This window comes from Alligator mississippiensis, chromosome 4 (genome assembly GCF_030867095.1).
Source record: "Alligator mississippiensis isolate rAllMis1 chromosome 4, rAllMis1, whole genome shotgun sequence".
NCBI classification, from domain to species: Eukaryota; Metazoa; Chordata; order Crocodylia; family Alligatoridae; genus Alligator; species Alligator mississippiensis.
The window spans coordinates 86,999,355-87,024,433 of NC_081827.1; the positions used below are offsets into that span (position 1 = coordinate 86,999,355).

Sequence of the window (25,079 nt, forward strand, 5' to 3'; positions counted from 1 at the left end):
GCTGTCTCATTGGACCCACCCCCCTACCCCCCATTTTTGTTTTGTTTTGTTTTTTTTACTTAACTTCTAGAGGAGTTATTGAGCAGGTGGACAAGGACAGGTGGGAGATTTCCTGATTCTTGCCTCCATGTTTTCTGCTCTTGCATGACAGAGCCAGTATGCCACGTTACAATTTGTTCCAAAAAGAAACTGTAACCCCCACCCTAACATCCCCCCCACCACCTCCAGGACACTAAGAAGAATGGAAGGAGTGTGACAGAGAAGGGCATCTCTGCTTCATTAAATTCCTCCTTAAATAGCAGATTGAAGCACCTCACCTTAGCTCAAGATTGTGCCTAAAGGAGAATAGAGACTCAGGTTTCCATCCCTGTTTCAAATCAGTATTTAAGCTAATAAATCAAAGTGAAACAACTGCATCCTGAGGGTGAAAGAGTTTTGTCCCAGAATGCCCTAAAGACAAGGCACCCTCCCAGCAGGTGGAAGATCTCATTTATGCTCTGCATCAGGCAAAGAAAGAGTTCAAACTTGAGTCTCCCTTACCCCGGCGCTATAGGTGTCCAAACCACTGGGCTGTAAGATGCAAGGGGAGGAGGAGAGGATGGGAAGCAGCAGCAGCATCTTATCCTCCCTTTTTTGTGAATGGTACCAAAAACTCTTCACTTTTATTTAAAACTCGCAACAGAAAAAATATGTTTACATCAGGTTGGGAGCCACATAAAATGATTTAGAACAGGCTACCTAGAGAAGCTGTGGAATCTTGATCCTTGGAAACTTTCAAAAACAGGTTAGGCAGGCACTTGGCTGGGATGGTTTCGTGAGGGATGATCCTGCCTCATCCAGGGCCCTGGACTAGATGACCCTATGAAGTCCCTTCCAGCCCTATTTTCCTCCAGTTTGTTTTTATTCTTTGGTTTGGAGGCTGAACTGTTAAATCAGTTATCTGCACAGCCCTATTCAGAGACATATCTGTTATATGTCACTATGTAAGGTCTGTTCAGTCTCAGTCCACTATTCTTAGTTTATTCACTACATATTCAGAGTACATAAAATGATTATTAAGTAGTGTCATTTATCTGGCATGCAAATGCATAATGTGCTATACAAATGCTACATTCAATGTCAGGCAAGAACATAGAATTACTGACAGATAATCAAAATATAGATTATGGTGGAATACAGTGATCTATTCACTCAGGAGGAAATGAAGTTTTGGCTGTTTACATACTCCTAAACACGAAACCCAGAAAAAACACTAGACCAAACTAATTTTAGCTGATTATACATGGAAGAACCCAAGCCCGCTATTTTACAAGAGAATGACTCAATTTAGTTTTAAGAGGGCATAGACATGCAGATTAGTTTATTCTCCTTTACCCAACTAAATTTAAAAATTTCCACTTATGTGGACCGTGTGCCAGTTTTTAGCAAATATTTTGCACCTGTTACAGTTTAGTTATAACTAGACTGCACAATCATGCTGCTGGAATAGATTCTGCACTCTCTTAATTTATGGTCCAATTTATGAAACTACTAATATATAAATAACTAATCTGTAATAATCTGTGCCAGCCTAGCTTGTCTGAAACATGAGTTCACCAAGTGATCAAAAATCATGAATCAGGCCACAGAAATCATGGTATTGTGTTAAAAATTAAGAAACTATTCGGGATTTGTTTTGTTTTCCTTTTGATTAGATTCTATTTGAGTCATATTTTCAAGCATTTTACTGCAAGTACCTCAAGGAAAGCTAACACACTGATCTAGAAATCATTTAAAGGAATTTTACTATCTGTACATTCTAATGATTTTCCAGGAGAGCTCCACCTGCAAGGCACCTAGTCGAGATGTCATTTATACCAAGAGCTCTTTGCTGGCACAGTTATGTTGAACAAAATAACTGCATCTACACTAGGGCTGCTCTATTTTTTTTTCATATTCCTAATAGATGCAGCTATGGCCAATAGAAGTTTTGCATGTAGAACCAACTTAAAATAAAAGCAATCAAATGTCAAACAAAATAAACCTGTAAAATAGCCTTAGATGGGAGTTTGCTCGAGTCACAACTGCATGCAAATAGATTAAGAAATAAGGGGCAGATTGTGGCACCTTTACTCAGGATGAGCATTTCCTTGCGTTTATAATATCCCCATTATTTTCACTGAGACTATTCCCACAGTAAGGTACTACTGACTATAAGTAAAGATGGCAGAATTTGGCCTTGAGTAAGGCCATCCAGCTTTCACAAAGGCATGGTGGCATTTTAGGTGAAACTTTGGGCATCAGAGGTGGTAGCGGCAGCAGTGAGTGCTCCTTTGTTATATCTGGACCAGCTTTGTACCTGCCTATCAGTAGGAGCCAGCTGAAGAAGCCCTGCAGCACCTGGCTGTAGGAGCTTGAACACATCAGGGGCAACCCAGCATTCCCGGAAGCCCTGAAAGCTGAGCTGGAGCAGCCCGGTTTTGCTTGGGCAACATCTTGCCTGTCCGGGGGAACTCAACAGACCCTCGCTGCTCTTAGTGCGGCCCTGCACCTGGCTCTGTTGGCCAGGCAGTGTGGGGCTTCTCCAATTCAGCTTCCAGAGCTGGGCAGTGCAGGCCTGCTCCTGCTGTGTCCTAGCACACAACTCCTACAACCAGGTGGCACAGGGCTTGTTCAAGTCAGCACCTCTGGTCAGAGGAGGCAGTGCTGCTCCAGATGCAGCAAAGACTACAGATGCAGCAAAGGGAGAGGGGCATCATTCTGGCATCACCTCTATAAGTCAGCACCCAGGTCTGGTGTCCCTCTTGTCCCCCCATCTTCTCCCTCCCACCCCCCATCCCATTATGCTCCTGAACAGACTGAACAACAGGACCAGAGCACTAAGTCGTGGTGCAAAAACAGCATTTCTCCAGCAGTGGCACTAAGACTCACAAAGTCCCCCTGGGGGGCACAGTTTCTCCACTTGTTCCTTACTCCCTGAGGAGGACAGAGGAGTAATTAGCCAATGATTCACAGCAGCAAACTCAACATACCCACTGCAGACTCAGCAATACTGGCTGGGACATTGAAGGGAAAAGGATGGGCTTGACTTTGGCCTCTCCCTTTCAGCCCATTTGCTCCAGGAGGGAAGAGAATCTGGATATCCAACACCCATTTGGTTCTGTGAATCCAGGCCCAATGTCAGAATAAGCCGACCTGGTCCCTTCCAAGTGGGCATAAAGGTAAGTTGCAATGTTACCACACCGTATTTAATGGGATGAGTCTCGCTCTCAACTCATGGCATTTCTTTGTCTGTGACTGTTTCAGGAGCAAGGAGTGGAACCCTGTTAAATGTTGAAAAGCAAAAAAACAACAGAAGCTGAAAATGGAGAACACAGAAAGCTGGTCAACAGAACCAGATGAAAGAATAGATGAAAGAACTGGTTAACAGCAGCTATTACTATGAACAACATCTAACCAATCCCATCATTCTTAGCTCTGCTAAACTAAAATAGTTTAGAAAACTAATGATAGAAGAAGGGTCCACAAACCTAAAGTATGAAGACCAAAAATATGAAAATCTGTAGCCTGTTATTGAAGACAGTTCTTTGGGAAGAGACTGAAGGCTCAGCTACACAATGCAAGTATAGTGGATACTCAGATTGTTAGAAATTCATTCAGTTATTGACCCTCATCTTTACAACCAACTAAAGGGACTGATCTTGGGAGGCCCTCTTCCCGAGGGGCTCACCAGCTCACAAGCTACAGCCCTAAGGAAAGTTCTTCAAACGAAACACATGAAACAAAATGAATTATTTTATCCAGGTCCACTTGGTCATGAAATGGTATTGGTACTAAAGTTCCCTTGTACTCTCTCTCATGTGTTCTTATTTTTTACTTCAGAAACTGCCTCAGAAGTTAAGGGTTAATTTATTTCCTCCCTTCTACTCTTTTCATTTGCCTCTTCAAAAGAGATCCCATGAAGATGGCCTCTTTGGAAACCAATGCCATTTGAACTTTGTGAGTAATGAAATTTCAGTCTATCACACAATGGCAGGTGCATCCTTTTCTGCTCTCCTGATACAGGAAGAAAAGAAACTGCCCAGCCTGAACAATAGAACCAGTTCTCAGAGACTGGCTGTCACTGAGCAGCAATGCATAAAAATAATCCATGGTGATCCCAAGGGTAACATTTCTCATCTCTTATCAGCTCTGCTGCATGCACCAGAACTTGATAAGACAGCCAGAAAAAAAATAATGGCTGCTATCAAGCTGTCTAGGTAGAAATAATAATAATAATAATAATAATGTTTTATAGAAAGACATCTGTTGTATTATTTTGATTTTTTAATTAAAAAAAATAAAACTAAATACCCCTCCTAGCCATCAAGCCTGTGATGGGGGAACAGAGCAGATCTAATGTTTTAGACTAAACTAACAGACTAGAATACTTATATGTGCCTTGATCAAGCTCAAATGTATTCAGCTTGGTTCACAAAATAAAGTGTATTTTTGAAAGGGCTGCCTTAGAAACCCATCCATATCCATACTTTGGCTATCCAATCCATCTCTAAATGTCTGCAAAGAGAAATATACATAATCCTGTTGAAAATATTTTCAGGCTTAAGAATTAGTATTTGCTCATCTGAAACAGACCAATGATCTGTCTAGCCCACTGTCCTCTCTCAGAGAGTGCTCTATAGCAGCTGTTCCAGAGGAAGGCATAAAATCTCCATGGTGTACTTGCCCATTGTATAATACTATACCCTGGGGGGAAACTGAATGCTTTCCCCAGCTGGTTATCAGCTCATACTCTGAAGTAGGAGGATAGTTAATTGTTATCCTAGCTAGTGTAATTGCAGATGATATTCTTATTCATGAGTGTTTCTTTCTGAATCTCACTGATTAATTTCCTTCAGTGATATCCTGTGACAGTGAGTTCCATGGGCTAATTTTATGTTGCACCTCCTTTCATTTTATCTGGTCTAAATATGTGCTTTGAATTTCAATCAATTTCTTCTTGTTCTTTTGTCGAAGATCGTATTAAGAAGAGCTTCAAACTGATCTTCTCAGTCTCTATTTAACTATCAAATATATCCATCATATCTAGTCTTAATCTCATCTCCAAAGGAAAAAATCCTCGTTTTAAAAACTCTTTTCACATGGAAGCCACCCTCAGTTCCCCCTTTCCCTCTCCATGCCCACAGCCAACATATAGCTAATGAATCTCAATTTTAATGATGATCACTTCTTTTGCAAAGCACTTTGAGATCTACTAGTGAAACTTACCACATTAGCATGAGGCTCTCAGTATTGCCTCTCACCTTACCATGATGCGCCAGGTGAACTTTGTATTAAGTACAAATTTTGTCTAGATTCTGCTGAATGGTTATTATTCAGGTTGAGGAATCGCTTTCAAAAAATGACATCCTTCACATTAATTAGTCACTTTAAAGACTGCAGAACTGGGTCTGTACACAGAATCTACACACCATATTCCCCTTCCACTGAGATCAGTGACAAAAACTGCCATCAGTAGTTGCAGGAAGAGCCCCTTCTCTGACCAGCTATACTGATGAGCATTCAGACCAAAAGCTTTCTACATCCTTGTATGTTCACCAAAGTTTTTTTTCTCTGCTTCAGACAAAGAAGCCACAAGAACCCCCCTTTTCATATTTTCTTTTATATCTTTCACTGAGCAGCAGGAAGATCAAAAATGATTCTCAATTAAAAAAAAAAGTAACCTTGCTCTTTATGTATTCCTGATATACAAGACAAGGAAATGTGCGTAGAGCTATAAAGGCAGGAGGCATCATAAGGTATTACAGGAGAATAGAAATCAGCAGGAGGGAGGGAGTGGGAAGGAGACATTAATGCTTCTTTTCAGGATGATACCACAAGGTTAATGTCTGGCCTGGTGATAAAATTCTGGCATCTGTTACAGAAAACACAATGGGCATTGTTGTCATTCAGAAAATGCCTCTGTTTTTCCTGGCATGAGTTACTGTTTGGAAGCAGTTTTAAAATAGAAAAAGAAAACATCAATCTGAAAAACTTTAAAAAAAAAAAAGTTAATGCCAGAATTGTTACACTGCCGTATTTCCAGGAAGAGTTATTGGTTCCTTGTTCTAAAACTGCTCATATGTTTTATCCACAATTAGCTTAAAAGCTAGCGGCATGCATATAATGCACTTCTGTCATAAATAGGAGCTACCATTCTAAAAATGTATCCGCTCAGAAGTATATTCTAAAAGTCTCACAATTTATTACATTTTCCACTCATTTTAGAGACTGCTCCAACTTCATGTGCGTGCGCAGGTTTCCCAAACCAGTACAAAGATCATGCAAGTACTCAACTTACACAGGGTAATGCCACATGCCGCCTCCTGTTGTCATACCGAAATATTTGTCATATGTATTCTGCCTCCCAGAAATGGTACCAGACTATTTTCAGTAGATATTAGTTTACACACAATCAGAAGCACTAGTCCAGTTATTAATGAGCAGAAGATATTTCATTTGTTCCACCAATTTTTCTTTTCTGTGCTCTGTCACAGCTTGCCATTAGATGGCTATTAGCAAAATTAAAAAGCAGGGGAAAAATGAGGCCTTGAAGTGTTTTCAAATCTTGTGTTTCAAGTTGTTGGCCTGAGGCACAGATCATAGAAGATAATGTATATTACCCCTGTATTATGTTGCTGGATGTTACCATTTGCTAACTTGAAATTAATCACTGTTTTCCTTTGTTGCAATTATTTCAAACAACATCTCGAGCCTCATATGTTCAACAAAATGTGGTGCACAAAAATATATACATTTGATCAACAACTAGAAATACAACAGCTGGTTCCATCTCTGTTTCTTTTACTCCCAGGAATCGGTGAAATAATAACAAATAAGATCAACATCAGATTTAGTGGGCCAGATTCTCCATCATAAACTGGTACCCAGACGCTACTTTAACAAATGAGGCCAAATCCAGCGAGCTGTCCCCATATTAAGAGGCCTGCCAGCATGAAGGAATCCTCAGATGACAGAACTACCCTCCCTCCCTGCCAAGTCCTCCTACACCTGACCCAATGTGCGCTGTTTCAAGATGTACTTTATATTATATAAAAAATGTAAAGGATCAGAATTGAAATGAACTGTTTGAATGCATCTTAACAAAATGTTTCAATTTAAACTAGAATGCTTTTTGTCCAAATGCTGTTTGTTGAAGATATCAAAATGTTGATTAACTGTCCAAACTTATGCTTATGACTCATATATCCAAAATTTATAATGTCCAGATGTTGATTTTTTTTTTTGTACAAAAAAATAAAACTTTTTGCAGGACAGTAAATCTATTTTTGTGTCAGCTCTCACATGGAGTATGCAGCCAAACAGCTTTTGTGTTTCAGCTGTTCTTCACTAATTAGGGGTTCATTACCAGCTACTACCATTCATTAGAAATTATTCAGTTCTGCCTCTATGTCCTGCATTAACAGGTTCCCAAAGCAGTGCAGAGTGACCACACTACAATTCTTTTTTAAATGGTTGTATCAAATTACCATATTCAGTATTCACTCCAGCTTTTACCATACCAGTAAACTGGGAAATTCTAATCTTCTGAATCTTAGCTCAGCTGGTAGGGAAAAGTAAATTGAAAATAAAAAGGGAATGATCTGAGGGAGACTTGAAAAGTGCTTCTCTTTTTTACCTAAAGCGAAGTTTTATATTTTTTTGCAAACAGCAAGAGCTTTTTCACAGGAGTAACACACGCAACACACATTTTTCAGTTGTGCTAGTTGAAAAGACATAAACAAAGTATGTCAAAGAAATCTTATACAGAATCAAAAAATGTTTTTTTGTCAGTGGAGATGTTTATTGTTCAACCATACATTATTATAGATAAACACTATGTTACATTTTCAAGTTTTTAATGTGTATAGATTTTGCTGTGAGCAAAAATTTAAGCAGCAGTTAAATTTAGCAGTAACTGAAGGGTTAAAAAGCAGGTCAGATTGATCTAGTAATTCAAAAATAACTTTAAAAAAAGCCAAGAAGTTCAGAATTAAGAATGAATTTATGGGAAACCCAAATTACTGTGTCAGTCACGATGAAAGGTTCACAAGAAATGAGTCAATGGTTCTTTATACTGGTATCCTCAACCACAGTGATTTCTACTGACGTCAGACAACATATTACGTGGTCAGAGATTTTGATCCTACATTTGTAAAAGAATTGTGCATTAATACCTATTGCCTCAATGAATTGTTCAGACTAGTTTCCAGATTTATGCCCCAAATCCCACAATTTACCATTGGAAATCTGGAATTTATGCTTTTCTGATCCAAACACCCCATAATCTACTCAACAAGAAGTGTTAATCCTCATTTCTCAGCAAAAATGTAATAGCAGAGAGCTGCAATAAATTATCATATTACTGACTTCATTAACATCATAAAATACAATGTATGGCACTACAGGATCTTGCTAGTAAACTATGAATTGCCCTAGCTACAATAGAAAGATTGAGTACTTTTAAAATACTGTATTTCAAACTAAGTCACAATTTCAAATAATGCATCCCCTCTGCCACACACTACTTCTGGGAATGTGATATGCTCTTATCTTATGAAATCTCAAAATGACCAGATTTAAAGCTACCCAGCGCTCCCTGAGCATCATACAGCTATTACAACAGGGCATAGGGTCTGGGCCTCAGTCATTGGCAATGGGTGTCAAAGATGCTACTGTGAATTAGTAGAGTTCTGCTGGACCTCAATAACCAGAATGCTTCGAAAACTGAAGGGAGTGGGTTTTGTTACATCCTTTGCATAATTCACAGCAACTTGTCACTTAGACCCTTCAGTTTGGTTCATTTAATAAGCAAATATCTACAGTATTGAAATAAAATTGTATTTTTTCTTACATGAAATTTGTTCTCACAATGAGCTAACTAATCATACTAATCATTGTAAATAGGATGCTGTACAAGAAATTAACTAAGTACCACATAATTTTGAAATTTTGATAATTCGTCCTAGTAACGTGCCCCACACTTGCAAATATTCAACCATTTCTACAGCAATTTTCTTGTTGATGCTTAAGCTGCTGAAAGAACAGACAATTGAGTGAAGTTGGAAGGGAACTGAAAACAGGCTCCACACCACAAAGCAAAGTGGGCAAAGGAAAAAAAATCCTTCTTGTGTACATATGGACTTTAAAGAGAGAAAACTCCTGCTTTCCCTGTAAGAAAATAGCAGCATTACCATGACCAAAACCTGAGAGTTCACAAAGTTCTACTGAAGATTTCAGATATTTTCTTGTGGAGCAAAAGGTAGAAGGGTAAAGGACATTGTAAGTATTTAGAAACCTCTGCCATCGCACTGTTTAATATAAAATTGTAGACATTAATGACCCTGAATTCTTTTAAGGTGATCCTGTAGTTTTCTCTTTTTTCAGAATACGATTAAAATCATGCACATGCCACAAGTGGAAATCATCATATAGAGAGGGCATGTACCTTGATTGTAGTACAGACTGGTCCTCAGTATTTTCTCAATTTGTCTAAGAAAATTTCATTAGCATTTAAAGGGGTCTGTGTGCAACTAGAATCCTTGCAAATATCTGTGTGAGATAGGAGGCAGACAGAACTATTACAGTTACCACAGGTCATACTGAACTAATGTAACCATTTCATACACTCACTCCTGTACCAGAATAAGTGAAGCTAATCCATTGCAACTTTAAACCTGTTTCACTCAGGTTTAAATATACATTGGTTGAGCTTCACTACACCAGCATAGGCTGGGGCACAAATTACCAGGCCTCTCGTGTCATTTTTTTCTGTAATGTCTACTCTCATTCCTTTTACTATCTTCACTTCCTTGTTTTGACAGGCAGGAATGCTGATCATAGAGGTTAGTTTCCAATCAAAGACCTCAGGCTAAAAGTTATGATCATCTGTTTTCTCAGACAGTTTAACACCCCATTCTAGGGAATGTTCGCAAATTTATTCACTGTAAAATCTGAATTACTTTGCTTCCAAAACTGGAAAGAAAAAGGTACAATTTGGAAGTGAAATGTTTTATTTTGATCTATTTTAGTGCTATTCACATTTGCTATCTTGCACGTCAACTTGTAAAAAATATGTACCCTGCAACGGTGCATGTAGTGTTTGCCATTAGCAGCTGTATTACTGGAGGAGAAGCATTGCCCTGTGTTCTACAAGCTGTCTTACTCTAGCATGCAGAACAGCGATACAAGTAAACCCACTGACGTACATCCTCTCCTCCTCAACAATTTACAATTTTTTCAAAACAGAACATTTTTTTTTTCCCAGTGACAAGCATTACAGACCTCACATCTTGTGTCTTCTAAAGAATGGTACCTGTAACACTGCATCATTCCAACTGGCATCAGTGGATACAAGTTCTTTCTTTGTAAATTAAATTCAGTGCAACCTTATCCGTCTGATAGATAGATAGAATAAATTTTGAATATTTTAAACAGGAGTTCATATATCTTTGTTTTTAAAATAAGTTTCTATCTGTAGTGCATCTTGGCAGTAAGATTAATGAAACTGAATACTTGCAAATTTAACAACCATTTTATATAGCACTTTGACATCTGCACAGAGCCTAGGAAACAAGCACGTTGATGAATGCATGGAGTTTGGGAAACGAGCAGGAAGAATTGGAAATCCTTGCACAGTCAAGGAACTACGATGTGAGACATTAACCTTAACCCAGACTTCCAACAGGCCTGGAGGAAGAGCAACAAGGGTGATGTTGTAATGGGTGTCTGTTATAGACCCCCAGACCAGGAGGAAGTGTTGGATGAGGCTTTTTTCAAACAGCTAGCAGAAGTTTCCCAAATCACAAGCCCTTGTTCCCATGGGGGACTTCAAATCACCCTGACATCTGCTGGGAGGGCAATACAACAGTGCGCAGGCAATCCAGGAAGTTTTTGAACAGTGTTAAGGACAACTTCCTGATGCAAGTGCTGGAGCAGCCAACTAGGGGCCATGCTCTTCTTGACCTGCTGCTCACAAACAAGGAAAAATTGGTGGGGAATGTACTAGTAGATGGCAACTTAGGCAGCAGCAACCATGAGATGATTGAGTTCAGGATCCTGAGGAAAGGAAGGATGGAGAGCAGTAGAGTAAGGACCCTGGACTTCAGAAAAGCAGACTTCGACTCACTTAGGGAACTCACGGGCAGGATACCCTGGGAAGCCAGTCTGAGGGGGAGATGAGTCCAGGAGAGCTGGCTATACTTTAGACGAGCCTTACTGAGAGTGCAAGAACAAACTATCCCAACATGCAGGAGGACTAGCAAGTATGGCAGAAGACCAGCTTGACTTAGTTTACTTAAGAGTTCCCTGCTAAGTCACAAAAAGCAAGCTTATAAGAAGTGGAAGCCAGGATAAATAGGGAGTATACAAGCATTGCTCGGGCATGCAGAAATAAAGTCAGGAAGGCCAAATGGCAAATGGAGTTGCAGCTAGCAAAGGACATGAAGGGTAACAAGAAGGGTTTCTACAAGTATGTCGGTAGCAAGAGGAGGATCAAGGAAAGTATGGGTCCCTTACCGAATGAAAGAGGCAACCTTCTGACAGAGGATGCAGAAAAGGCTGAAGTGCTCAATGCCTTTTTCATCTCAGTCTTCACAGGCAAGGTCAGCTCTCAGACTACTGCACCTGGTAGCACAGTTTGGAGAGGAGGTGAGCAGCCAGCTATGGCAAAAGAATAGGTTGGGATTATTTAGAAAAGCTGAACATATAAATGTCCATGGGCCCCAGACAGGATGTACCCAAGGGTGCTGAGGGAGTTCGCCGATGAGATTACAGAGCTACTGTCCAGCAACTTTGAACGCTCATGGTGATCAGGAGAGGCCCCGGATGATTGGAAAAGGGCAAACATAGTGCCCATATTTAAGAAAGGGAAAAAGGAGGATCCAGGGAACTACAGACCAGTCCCTAGAAAAATCATGGAGCAGATCCTCAAGGAATCAATTTCTAAGCACTTGTAGAAGAAGGTGATTAAGAACAGTCAGCACGGATTCACCAAGGGCAAGTCATGCCTGACCAACCTGATTGTCTTCTACGACAAGGTGACTGGTTTTGTCAATGTTGCGTACCTTGATTTTAGCAAGGCTTTTGATACAGTCTCCCACAATATTCTTGCAAACATGCTAAGGAAGTATAGGCTGGATGAATGGACTGTAAAGTGGATAGAAAACTGGATGGAGCATCAGGCTCAGAGGGAAATAATCAATGGCCCAATATCTGGTTGGCAGCCAGTATCAAGTGGAGTGCCCTAGGGGTCAGACCTGGGGCCAATTTTGTTCAATATCTTCATCAATGACCTGGAAGATGGCATAGAGTACCCCCTCAGCAAGCTTGCAGATGACACCAAGCTGGGGTAGAAGTAGATATGCTGGAGGGTGGGGCTAGGATTCGAGTGACCTGGACAAATTAGGGTAGGGATTCTCAATCACCAGGCTGCAGAGGATTGGCTACCTGTCCACAGCACAGTTGGCTGCCGGACTGGAAGTAGCCACGGACCAGCAAACTGCGGGCCCCTAGAGCTGGGTGGAGAGGCCATGGCTCCTTCTGCAAGGCCTGTAGCAGTTTTGGATTTGGCCCACCCCTCTACCCAGGGAGTGAGGGTATCCTTACCTGTTGTCTGGCCGGAAATTCTGGCCACAGTTGGCTGCAATTGCTGGGCTGTGGTTTGCTGGGCCATGGCATAAAAACTTCAGGAACCCCCGAATTAGAGATTGGGCCAAACGAAATCTCATGGGGTTCAACAAGGACAAGTGGAAAGCCCTGCACTTAGGATGAAACAGTCCCATGCACCAATCCAATGTGGGGGCTGACTGACTGGGCAGCAGCTCTGCAGAAAAGGACCCAGGGGTCACAGTGGGCAATAAGCTTAATATGAGCCAACAGTGTCCCTTGATGCAAAGGCAGCTAATGGTATACTAGGCTATATTGGTAGGCGTGTTGCCAGCAGGTCAAGGGAAGCGATTATTCCCCTCTATTCAGCACCGGTGGGGCCATATCTGGAGTACTGTGTCCAGTTTTGGGCCCCCCACTACAGAAAGGATGTGGACAAATTGAAGAGGGTGCAGCAGAGGGGAACAAAATTGTGAGAGGCTGGGCTGAGTTCCCTTCCCTAGCCCAATCTTAGCACCGGGGATGGGAACTCAGCTGGGGTGCTTCGAAACTCAAAACATTTCAACTGCCCTCATTTCATTTTGAGGCTGTTTCAAAGCCCTTAATTTCATTTTTATTTCACTGTTTCAAGCTCAAAATGAATTGAAACGCTGTCAAAATGAAACAGCCGGTGAAATTTCGCACAGCCCTACTGTGCAGTAGGGTTGCGTGGCAGAAACTGTGACATGATGCTACTGTACAGTATTCTCGGGCCTTGCAGTCAGCATCACAAAAATGCTGCTCATCGGCGCTACTTTTTATACAAGTACTAACTGACTGCACAGGAACGACTGTACAGTCAGCCTCTTGTGTAAACACGGTCACTGTATGAGAGAGTCCAAGTGTGAGTTTGTGTAGATACACACACATACTGTATGTCAAAGATAACTGGAATCCAGAATTGCAGTTTACTTGCCACCACAAAATAAAATTATGTCATTCCCGCATCCTAATTGGCTGATGATTGCAAGAGATAGGTAGATGGATGTATTTTCCTTCTGCTCTTTTCTTTTAGATATGAAAGTCCTTCTTTTCTGTAGATTCCTCATTTCCTCTAGCCAAAGGCTCTCATCAGAACTCATAGCAAATGAGTTTCAAAAAAAATAATCATGTTCCCAGTTGTTAATGTTTGATGCAAGGGGGAAAATGAGGGCACAAAACAAATAGGCAGCATTAAAGTAATAAAATTACAATTGAATTTCTAGTGGCTTAAAAGCTAGTTCCCTCCTCTATCCAAGTCACACACAAGTAAAAAGCATTGAAAGCAATGCAAATTCGAATTGTACTAATATACTTGCTGAAGCTTCACATTTTTCTTTTTCAAGCCCCAAATCTTTCCCCCTACACTTGCTTTTAGGTTTATAGCATACAGAGTGTAACGGTTTTAATTGTAAGGAGTTTTTTCTGTAAGGCATGAAGATAAACTGTGCATGAATCAATACATGAATGAACCAGCCTCTGGCCTGGCGTATTGATGTGCTCATCAGTTATATCCTTGCATAATTTGCAGAAATTAAAATTATAGCTAGGCTATACTTAAAGCTATGAATGCAGCCTTATTACACTGCCCAGTAGCGTACCAGAGGAGTCTGTTCAGTAGGGAATGCTGAAGCGGGATGAAAACATCCATTTTACAAAAAGTTTTGGATGTTTTTTATCGAAGGATTTAGGACTGAGCACTTACAGTCTCATTTTGGTGCTACCACAGCCAATTCTTGGGGTGTCACATCTGGTCTCATTTGAGTCTATGAGAATTTCAGTTCAGGTTTCAGCAAAGCTAGGATTTGGTCCATAAAAATCAATGGAACTGAGCCTCAGTCATCACTCTGAAATCCATGAGTCATCTTCTATCAAATTTGATCCAAGTAGGACTGATGTCCGCAAAGAGAAAGCTAAGGAAATATAGGGAGCCAATTATAGCATTTTACAAAATTTTGCTAAATCAATAAACTACATAATTGCTCAGGGCTAGGATATCCTTTTTTGTGGTACATCCTCTGGAATGGGGCTAAGGTAGAAGAAATTTCCTCAAGACTATATAAAGAGGCCCTTTTGATTAAATGATTATAGGTGTCTGTATTATTTAGGGTAGTAATGGACTGTGAATGAAAAACAAGTGTATATGCTTTCTGTGCACGGTGAAGATAAATAAATAATTTCCCCTAGTTTCTACTTGTTGCTGATGTGCTTTCCAAGATGAAGCAAAGGTTTCTGTTTTGTGTTTTATATATCCTTCTGTCTCAAAAAAAGAAATTCAATCCACTGCAGAAGCCAACAATCAACCCATACATGCCTTAAGTCACTATTACATACTAGGGTGGCCACTGACACATCCCCAGAATACAGGACATCTCCTTGGGGGGGGGGGGGGACAACCAGATCCCTTGGCCACTCAGCAGCAAGGGACAGGGCCACTACAAAAAGACTGGGAAAATGGCACTGGCCTTGGCTTATTGCTGACTGTTATAATAAAATATTAATTCTTTTATTTTGCACTTTTAATGACATTGAATGCAGACAGTAGCAGTGTTGCTCATGAGTACCAAGGGATGGTCTGGTCTCAGTCCAGCCCAGCTCCACACTTGGGAGCCAAAGGCACACACTGCACAGGGACCTCACCTCCCCCAATATCAGCATTCAGCAGACACTGGACACCTGGGAATCTGCCCAGGCTACGTTCTGGTCAGAGCTGGGCTGAGTGGGGTCTGTGGGCATTGAGTGCCTGTGACAGGGCAGCCAGCTGCCTGGCAGATCCTTCCCTTCCTTCCCCAGGTGACAGACAGGTTGGCCTGTTCCAGAGGAGAAATAATGGCTTAATGAGCAGAACCCAGCTGCCCAGAACACTCTGCCCCCACAGTGGGACACTCCAGAGACTCAATGGGTTGCTCTTCTGGTGTGAACATGGTGACAAGAGTGTCCCCCCAGTCCCGCCAGCATCCCAGCAGATACAAATGCAGTGCTCCATCTGTCTGCTCCCAACACCGTTACCTTGTGCAGATGCAGTGCAGGGGTGTGAGTGTGCAGACCAACTGCCTGGAGCTGGTAGCTCAGTTGCCCCCTGGTCCCTGCCCACCCACACATGCCCAACCCAGGGCCAGGGATCTCCAGCACACAGCAGCACCTCTGCTTTCTCTGTGCCTGCACATGCACTGCAGTCACAACTCTTCATGCTGGTGCAGAGCAACCAGCCCCTGGGATCCTCCACCCCCATCCTTCCCTGGCTGGCTGGCTCTGAACCCTGCTTTTCCCAGCTGTGCACTGCACTACCTAGAGGCACAGCCAACATAAGCACAAGAACAAATGACTGACATGTATTTCCACCAATGAGCTGAAAAAACAGGACTTTTTGCAGTCTGTTCCTCATTCAGAAATGGAAAGACAACAAGGCATTTAAAAACAGGATGGGCTGGTATAAAAACTGGAACAATGGCCACCCTATTATAGGCCCCTAAATGTTTCCTGAGCATTACTGCAGTTCTTTGCATGGGAAGGTATTAATACTTTGATCTCTGGATGAGGGAGCTTGGACTGGTAAATCATGTGAGACATTTGAGAGAAAAACATAATCCTTTTTAAAGGGATGCCCAAGAACAGGAAAACATGACAAGACTTTTTTGCACAGAAAAGGGAGAGGGTAGTAACTAAAATCCGCATCTATCCTTTATAATGTGAAAACATATCTTACGAAGGGCACAAACTCATCTGGAATACCATACCATTTCTATCAATGCAGGGTTACTTCCATGAATGAGCAAGAAGGTCCTGTAGAAGAACAAGCACTCACTTCCATAATCAGCAGTGACCAACTGTTTCCACACACTAGCTGCAGACTCATAATCTGAAATGATCCACAACAACTGCAGTGCTGTTGCTGCCACTGCCATTTCATGCTACTGACTAGTGGTGTAACAAGCAGGGTTTGCAATCGGAGGCAACCCTGTGGGAGAGAGGGTGTGGGGAGGAGGAGCATATAGCAAGAGCATGGGGCTGGGGGCAAGTCATGTGCAGGAGTCTCTGCAGACCTTGCCTCTTGCTCTTAAAGCACCAGCAGTGACAGCAGCACAGTGTCTGTGCATCAACATCTGCTACTGCAAGAGTAACACTATAGGGCTTTTCATGCTGCTGGGGTGCAGCCTCCACAGGGATAGAGGATGATTTTGGCACCCTTCCTAAGTCAACGCCCAAGGCTGGAGCCCCTCTCACCCACCCCCACTTGCACTACTGCTGTTGGCCCATTTCCCAACTGTTGTCTCTGGTTATAGGTTTCCTGGTATCTTTGGAGACTATTAGATACAAGTTATCAACAGTCAATACCTTGAAATAAGATGTAGCTGGCACTAGCCAAAAGCCATCCAACTACACCTTTTCTACTAGATGAATATCCCACAGAATAGTTCAAGATACAGCAGGAAAGGCAGTATGGTGAACAAAGAAAGAGCCAAAACAGCTCCTCCTACACAGGTGACTGTGTTGCGACAAATAAACTCATCTATTCTGCCATTAGTTCTATTCTATTTGGAAACAAAACACTCCCATATATCAGAACTATACTAGTTCCCATCTTCTACTCCATACCACTCATTAATATAGATATCAACACAATACTCAATAATGCATACATACAATCTTTTATTCTGAATTTTAAAAGGTCCCACAGAAGACCTGGAACCTCTCAAGAGCTCAGTAATGGACTGCAACATTTACTTTTACCACCTACCCATCAAATGAGTTAGACCTTTACAAAAAATACAAGATTTTCTGAGTAGAAAGATGTTTCTCAACTTGGCTGTTCCCACTGGAGATGACTTCACAACCTGCCACATAAGATCTATCCAATTCATCAGACAGTCCAGGAACCTTTACAGCTATAATGTCAGAATAAAGATCTGGACAACAACATTTTTCAGTCCTGGACATAAAGATTGTTACTAGTCAGACTTAAGAGTGGAGTTCATATACAGATAAGATGGTATGTTCAAGGAGGCACATGGAAATCGTGTGACCGCTAACAATAATTAATCAAAAGAATGGATTGTTTCTGAAGGGTGGGTAACATGCTTATTGCTGTGCAAGGTAAACATCAAATGAGGCATGTACAAATAACAGCAGCTGATCCAATTATACAGACAACATTTTTCATGTTTTGAAACACAAATATAACTGGTTGGCATAGTTCAACTGAAGAAATATATAGATATATCGAGATATAGATATATCTATTATCTCACACACATTTAATCCAGCTGAGTATCTGGTCAAGAGTAACTAGGAGTTTGGTGACTTTATATGAACTGAGGACATGAGGGGTTGGAACAAAAACATCTTGAAATGAAATTTGTGAGGGAATTGAGAGTAGAGCCCACAGCTTACAAGAAGAACAAAGAATGCCTCATTCCCAATCCCACCCTTCAGCAAAATACAATAAAAGAAGTAGCTTTAGCACCAAATAAGATAACAGGAAGGTATTTCCAAGCTGCAACCGGTTTGTAAACACAAAGAAGGAAGCCTACACAGAGAGACCCTCTCCTTGTTCAAAGTTGATTGACTTCTGGACAGATTGTGTTCCAAGGGAGGCTGATGAGTGCATACTACTTGTTCATCACACAAATGCCTATGGCAGCTAAAGTCCGAGTTGATTATTGTACATGCAATAGTAGGGTAAGAGGACACTTCACAGTTCATTCAGCTTTGCCATTTGCAACCTTTCTATGTATTTCTGTAGACACATGCCAATTTCAGAAGAAGAATTAAGCACAAGACACCCAAAAAGACTAGGAAAGAATACAAGGACTCATGCAGGCTTAACATCCCTGATATTTCCACAGTCCAACACAGAGAAAAAACATTTATAAGACTTTCTTTATATATCATAAAGCAGCAAAAGAAAATGCAAGTCTGTTTTCTCTTTAACCTTAGCAACTCATTTTATAAGAACCAATCCTGACATCCCCATGCAAAATAAAACGCCACTGATGTTATGAGTCATTTTCCTTCTCAGCTTGGCTACACAGAAAATGCACCTAATCATGCAAATCACTTCAAAGTTTAGCATTAAAAATGTGACAACCTTGCTCAGTAGCGCCCTGGCTTATCTTTGTAGGATGGTATATTTATCAATGCCATGGAGGTGTCCTTGCTGTTCACACAAAAATGTTCATGTTGTACAGACCTACACTTTGTCAATAGCTTTGGTCACATGCCATTTTGCTTTACATAATTTAATTGGCTTTTCATATAAGAAGCCCGTCTGTACATCTGATGTTTAAAATGAGCATTCCTATATTATATCAGGTGGCTAGGATGACATGGTTAGTTTGGTTACACCACAGGGGCTACATCAGAGTATACAGTCATATTTTATTTCTAGTTTTTGTGACCTTGAAGTAGACTTCTTGCAAGGTAATTTGCTATGAAAGACAAACCCTAACCCAGACAATAAACAAAATAAAATATAAAAAGGAATAGTTGAGTTTAAAATACTGACAAAAAAAGAATTTTCAATATATTTATTTTAGCAATGTTCCTGGCTTTTTTTTCTTTGCGTTTCTATTTTTAAGGTTCTGAAGCGTGGTTTATGTTCTGTAATGATATAGATATATGCATTCCCAAAAATGAATGCATCATTAATCTTAAAGACTACTCCCACAGGAGAAATAGGAACACAACTAAAATAAATGCATGGCTAGGGGTCCTGCACACAGATTCAGAAGCTGAGTTCGATTCACTGCAGTCTAAAGGTGTTTATTAAGGTTTTAAAATCGCTATGATCCCGATTCAAAATGCACTGAAGTCAAAACAAGCGTTCCTATTGGCCTTAGTGGATTTTGGACCACACAGTTCTTAGCAACAGGGATTGAGAATGAGAATCTAAAATAAACGTGCCAGAAGATTTGTGTTTTGTTTTTTACCCCTTGTAGTCATATTATTGGGTGGGACAGTTGTACAATACACAAGGATATTTGGGCTGTTTCACACTGGCAGTTTTATTAAGAACTGAGAATATTGTTCTCAGTGGAGAAGAAGATATTTACTGTATCAGCGGTTGGAGGTTAGGGTAGTACTTTATATTTCAAATTCCTGATACTAGAAAGCAAGAAAAGAAACACAGCACACAGCAGCAACATCAAACTTTGAATGTTGATCTTGTGTATTTTTAGTACAGAGTGTAGGTAGGATTGCTTGAAACCATTTTGGCAGATTGATGAATCTTGCAACCCCACTGATGGCCCACATAACCCTGAACCTTTTTAGTATCCTGGAAAAATAAATGTATAGTTGTTTTCTACCATTCTCTCTCCCCTAGCCTGTAAGTATATTTTGTTTGCAACCATAGCATTCTGCATTGTAATCCTGTCAGTGCTCCAAGGGACGCTTCCAGCCAACATGCATGTGTTCATGGGCATAACTGCACTCCAAGGTGATGTGAAGAACTAGTCTGATCCAGGAAACCTTTGTTGCTAAAAAGGGGGTTAGAGCTGACAGAGGAAGCTGCAGTTCCCAGATTCACACCTATAGTACATTTCTCACATCTAGAGTAATTTGTGGGTGTGAGTCTTTAGCAAGGGGGTGGTTGGTAACCCCTGGAGATCTACTAACCTTCCCTTCCTTGCTTTCATTCCTGCCAGGGGAAGGAAGACCTTACAGACACAAAGCTACAGACTTAAAACACAATAGTTGAAAGGGAGGAGATGGAAGAGCCAGCAAAATAAGAAGTGTAAGAAACTAAAAATTCCCGCAAAACAAATGTAGGAAAGGAAGATAAGAAGGTGCAAGAGAGAAAACAGACAAATTAGAGAAACAATTTTCTGAGCACTCTGGGCATGAAAACATGGAGATTGCCCAGCTGTCAGTCTATCCCAAAGGGTCTCAAACAAAAATGCAAGGGACTTTTGCCTCAGAAGATATAACTGCCAAGTCAGCAGGTAGCACCCTTCCCTGTGAGTCAGTACCCTGGCACAGTACTGTCTGGGACTGACTGTACTGCTAGAGGTGCTAACTTGGATGAGAGACAAAGCCAAGATTCGTATTGCCTGAACTCATTAAAGTAATGGCTGCCTTTCCCAGAGTAGGGTGTGAAATTTTGCTTGAATAAGTGTTCCTTCCAGTGGCAATATTATTTTTTTAAATATTGCCCTACACATTGCTGTGTAATGCTACAGTGTGCTCCAAAGCAACTAACCTGCTGTACTTTGATTTTTTTTTTTTTTAAATGTTAGTTTTGATGAAAAATTGCTAGCCCTACCCACCCTTTAACACTAGTCATCACCAAGGTGCTGTTTTGAATTCTGCTGGCATGGCTTTTTTGGCCTCTCTGGGGAGACCACAAATGGTATCACAAGAGAGGATGATCTTGCTGGGAACATTTGACCACAGCAGACTTCCTGCCTATGGCAGGTGGGTTGGACTCAATCTCGAGAGGTCCTTTCCAGCCCCTAATGTCTATGAAACCTAGGAGACAAAAAGGAAACTGCATCTGACAGAAGATATAATCATCTCCTTTGGAGAGTAATCATGGTGTTTTACATTGCAATATTAAATTTGATTTCTTCTCAAATTTTCAACATCATATGCATTATTACTCTATTGATATTATTATTACTAATATTAATATTATTGCTAGTGTTATAAAATGTCTCACATGGTGTCAAACTGTACTGCCTACCGCATTTAAAAGTCACAGCACATGGAACCTTGAGGCAGCAGAGTATACATATACTTATACACGGATACGAGGTTCAGGCTGCTTTTTGGTAATGGGGGGGAGTCTATGACACATACCCACCAACCTTCTGTGGTTAGGGTCACAGGTATCTTTAGACAGGGAAAGTTTGAGGGCATATTTGATTGGGTTTCTTCTCCAGTTTAGTAACCTTCAGCAGCAATCAGCTGCCTAACCACACCCCACACACAAAACTGCCCCTGCATCCGGCAACAGTGAATAAACAATTTATGGGCTAGATCTCTGGTTTGTGTTACCTGACATAGCTCTGTTGACTTTGCTACACCGTTTTATGCTGGCAGAAGGTGAGAGCTTAATATAAACTCCCTGAACTAGCACTACAATAATGATTAATAAGGAAAGAATGTTTAGACTCCCTGCATACATACATTTCCATAGATGAAACAGCCAATATCTATGGACTTAAATGACCAGATTCCTCATGTGGGTAAGGGTTCCTCATACCACTAAGAGATGCAGTAGCCCCAACTGGCCATTCTGTTACATCAGTTTTACATTGGTGTACCTTCGCCGATGTTGATGACATTGCACTTGCATAAATTCAGTGATGAATTTAGGAAAATGTCAAGCAGGGAAAAAAAAAGTATCCCAACAGTTTCTTTAAGTTCCAACCCTGGTTCAAATGAAGTCAAGATGTTTTGCCCATGGTTTCAGTGAAAACAGAATCCAACCCCTGTATTGTAAATCTGTGTTAAGTAACTAACCAGTTTTACCAGCCCCATATGGAAAAAGTAAAGGCAGATGGATATGGTCACCATAAAAGGTTTGTACTAAAACGTGCAATTTTGTCATAAAAATTATGTTCCTAAAACCAGCCTTGTTTTTATGTAAAATCAAGTTCTCTTCTCTCTCCTTTCATCAAGGTGCTATTTGCACTGCTGTAGTTAATCTTGTGCATCTCCATTTGTAATTTGTATATTACTACTTTACCTTTGTCTTCCTGACTTCTTGTTCCCACTGCCTCAAACTGCGAGATGAAAGTAGTTCAATGACTGCATTTCTGGGCTTTGCATCAGTTGTGAGATTCACTAATGTTCAGATCACTCCCATCTACATTAGGAAATCCATTCCTTTCTATGAAAGAAACTCTCATTGTTAAGGGCCCTATAAATTAAATCACCTCCCTCTCACAACTTGCTTTTATTACCATTGGGTGTGTCTATATGTTGCCCTATGGAGACGTAGCGGGATGCTATGTCACTGTATGGTGCACTACACCCATGTAGCGATCACATGCGATTGCCAGCTACGTCGCCATAGCAGCTCACTCCCCCGGTATAGCGCACTGCTACAGCGACGTAGCAGTGAAATGTACCCACGTGCATGGCACAGTGACCACCCATACTGTGCTGTGCTTCTGTACAAAAAGGAAGTACTAGAGCACAGCGCCATAGCAATGTCGCTGTACGATGACATGTAGATGCACCCATTGTTTCCCATTCCTAAAAGATAGCTGCGATGTTGCTCACCTGGGCAACCTTCCAAAAAATCAACTAAATGCAGTTTCTTAGAGCAAAACATGCGTAGCATAAACTTGAAGCCACATTCCACCTACCTGTCACTCTTTGGCTTAACCATGAAAGGAAATCTAATACCCAGACCTGAACCACTGGAATTGTTCCACTGGTGATAAGAACTGTGGATACTATAGTATCGACAGAGCTCAAATATTTATCATCACATGGTCTAACCCTATTTAGATCAGGGTTACATGACACAACACTAAAATGCCAGAACCTTATCAGCACGGGCTCTGCTGTCATTAATGGAATTGCAGCAGTGTAGTATTTCACACAGGTCCTAATCTTCCTACAACTTAGGTCTTGTTAGTTGTCAGGGAACTGAGCTCTGTGGGACAGGTACTGTCATTGCTGACATTTTGTACGTCTCCCAGCACAATGGGGTCCACGCTGACTGTAACCTTTAGGTACTACTATGGTGTCAGTTAACTATTAAGAATAGGCAGAACTGATAGCACTGTCTGTATATTTATCATTGCTGGACATTTCCCATTATGAAGATCCTATTGTTATAATTCTGTTAAGATAATAATTTTTTCAAGTTTTAACTGAGCTGAAAGAAAAGGTGCATGTCCAGGTATCTGCCAAAGGCTAACAATTCTACTTAGTTTTAAAAGTTTCAGCAAAAATAATTAAGTCATTTCCAAGAACGAGAGCAGGGCAAAATTGTTATGGCAGACATAATTCCGTCCTCTTCTAACTTGTATGCGTTTGATTTTGCAGTCGTAATGGTCTTTTGATGTAGCTTTTGTATGTAATAATAAATGTTGGACAGAACAATTCTTGACAACTCAAGAAAACAGCTGCAGAAATAGTGGAACAACAGCATGATGTGCATTTGCAAACAAAACAAGCCAGCACACCAGTTTTATTGGTGGTTGGCTGCCCTGCTGCTATTTTGAAAACAGACACTTTTTGAGGCCTAACAGCTTTGTTAAGAATGTCTCTTTAAATTATTCTTTGTCCAAACAACATTGAAAAACTCAGTTGAGAGTGTACAGTTTACAACTCCAATACTATCTGGTATTATTGAAATCACCAAGCATATGCTAGTTTTTAGTACTCATTTTCCTTCTGATTTTATGACTTCTTGTCATTTTGCACAGAGCAAAATGTTTCTAATGAGAGGAAAGGCTGTGTTTTAAGTGCTGAGGAGGGTCCCTAAGGAGAACCTTAGTATTTGCATGATAGAGAAACCTTTCAAAACACATTGTGTCAGCTTAGACTTGTTGGATAAAATGGGTTTTTAAGCTGTATATGTACCTAAAGCACATATGCTTTTATTTAGTAAGCTTTTCATAAGTGAAAGTAAAATATCACATTTCCTTAAGCCCTATTGAATTTTCATTAATCTCTCTCTCTCTCTCTCTCTCTCTCACTCCTTTGTCACAAATAGAGCTGGTCTAAAAATGTTCAGGTAGAATTTTTTTTTCGCTGTAAAAATATTGATTTGGTAAAAGTCACACATTCTCTAAAGACATTTACATTGAGATGATCTTTTTTGTTGAAAACAATTGAAATGGGATGTTCCAATAAAAAAAAATGAAGTGGAGCATTTTGACATTTTTTAAAGATGGGGGGGGGGGGGCTGTGGCTTTCATTTTATTGTATTTTATTTTCTCTCTTTCTCTCTCTCTCTCTCTCTCTCACCCCCCCCCCCCCACCCCAGTGGTAGGCAACAAGGCCTAATTAAAAAAGCCCTGAAGTAGGCCTCTAGCCTCTGGGTTCCACTCAAGACTGACCGGCCAGATAGGTACCATTTCACTTCTCCATTTCTCAGTCTAAAAAGGGATAGGAAAAGCTCAGCCACAGAGCTGAGGCCAGTGGCTGGGCTTTCCCAGCCCTGGGGCTGCTTTGGATAGTGTACAGATGTTCAGGACAGTTAGATCAGTCTAACAATAGCCAACCCAATCTAAGTTAAGTGTACCACAGAGACTGGGTTAAGTTAAATTGGGTCAGCCATTTTTAATCTGATCTAACTGTCCTGAATTTCTGTACAGTTTGCACTGAGATCACCGTAACTAGAAGTCTAAGCATAAGATCCAGACCTGGGAAAACTAAGTTAGATTCGGTGGCCATTTTTAATAAGATCTAACCTCCCCAACTGTCTATACGTAAACTAAAGGAAATGGCTTGATTGAACCCTCCATAAATTC

The 25,079-nt window shown here is 40.8% G+C and overlaps 1 long non-coding RNA gene across 1 annotated transcript; it reads left to right on the forward strand.

Moving 5' to 3' along the window:
• The first annotated feature begins 1,280 nt into the window (after nt 1-1,280).
• LOC109281520 (uncharacterized) lies at nt 1,281-7,303 on the forward strand. Its single transcript, XR_002088185.2, has 2 exons — nt 1,281-3,200; nt 3,286-7,303. It is a non-coding gene; the product is annotated as an uncharacterized LOC109281520 (long non-coding RNA).
• The last annotated feature ends 17,776 nt before the right edge of the window (nt 7,304-25,079 follow it).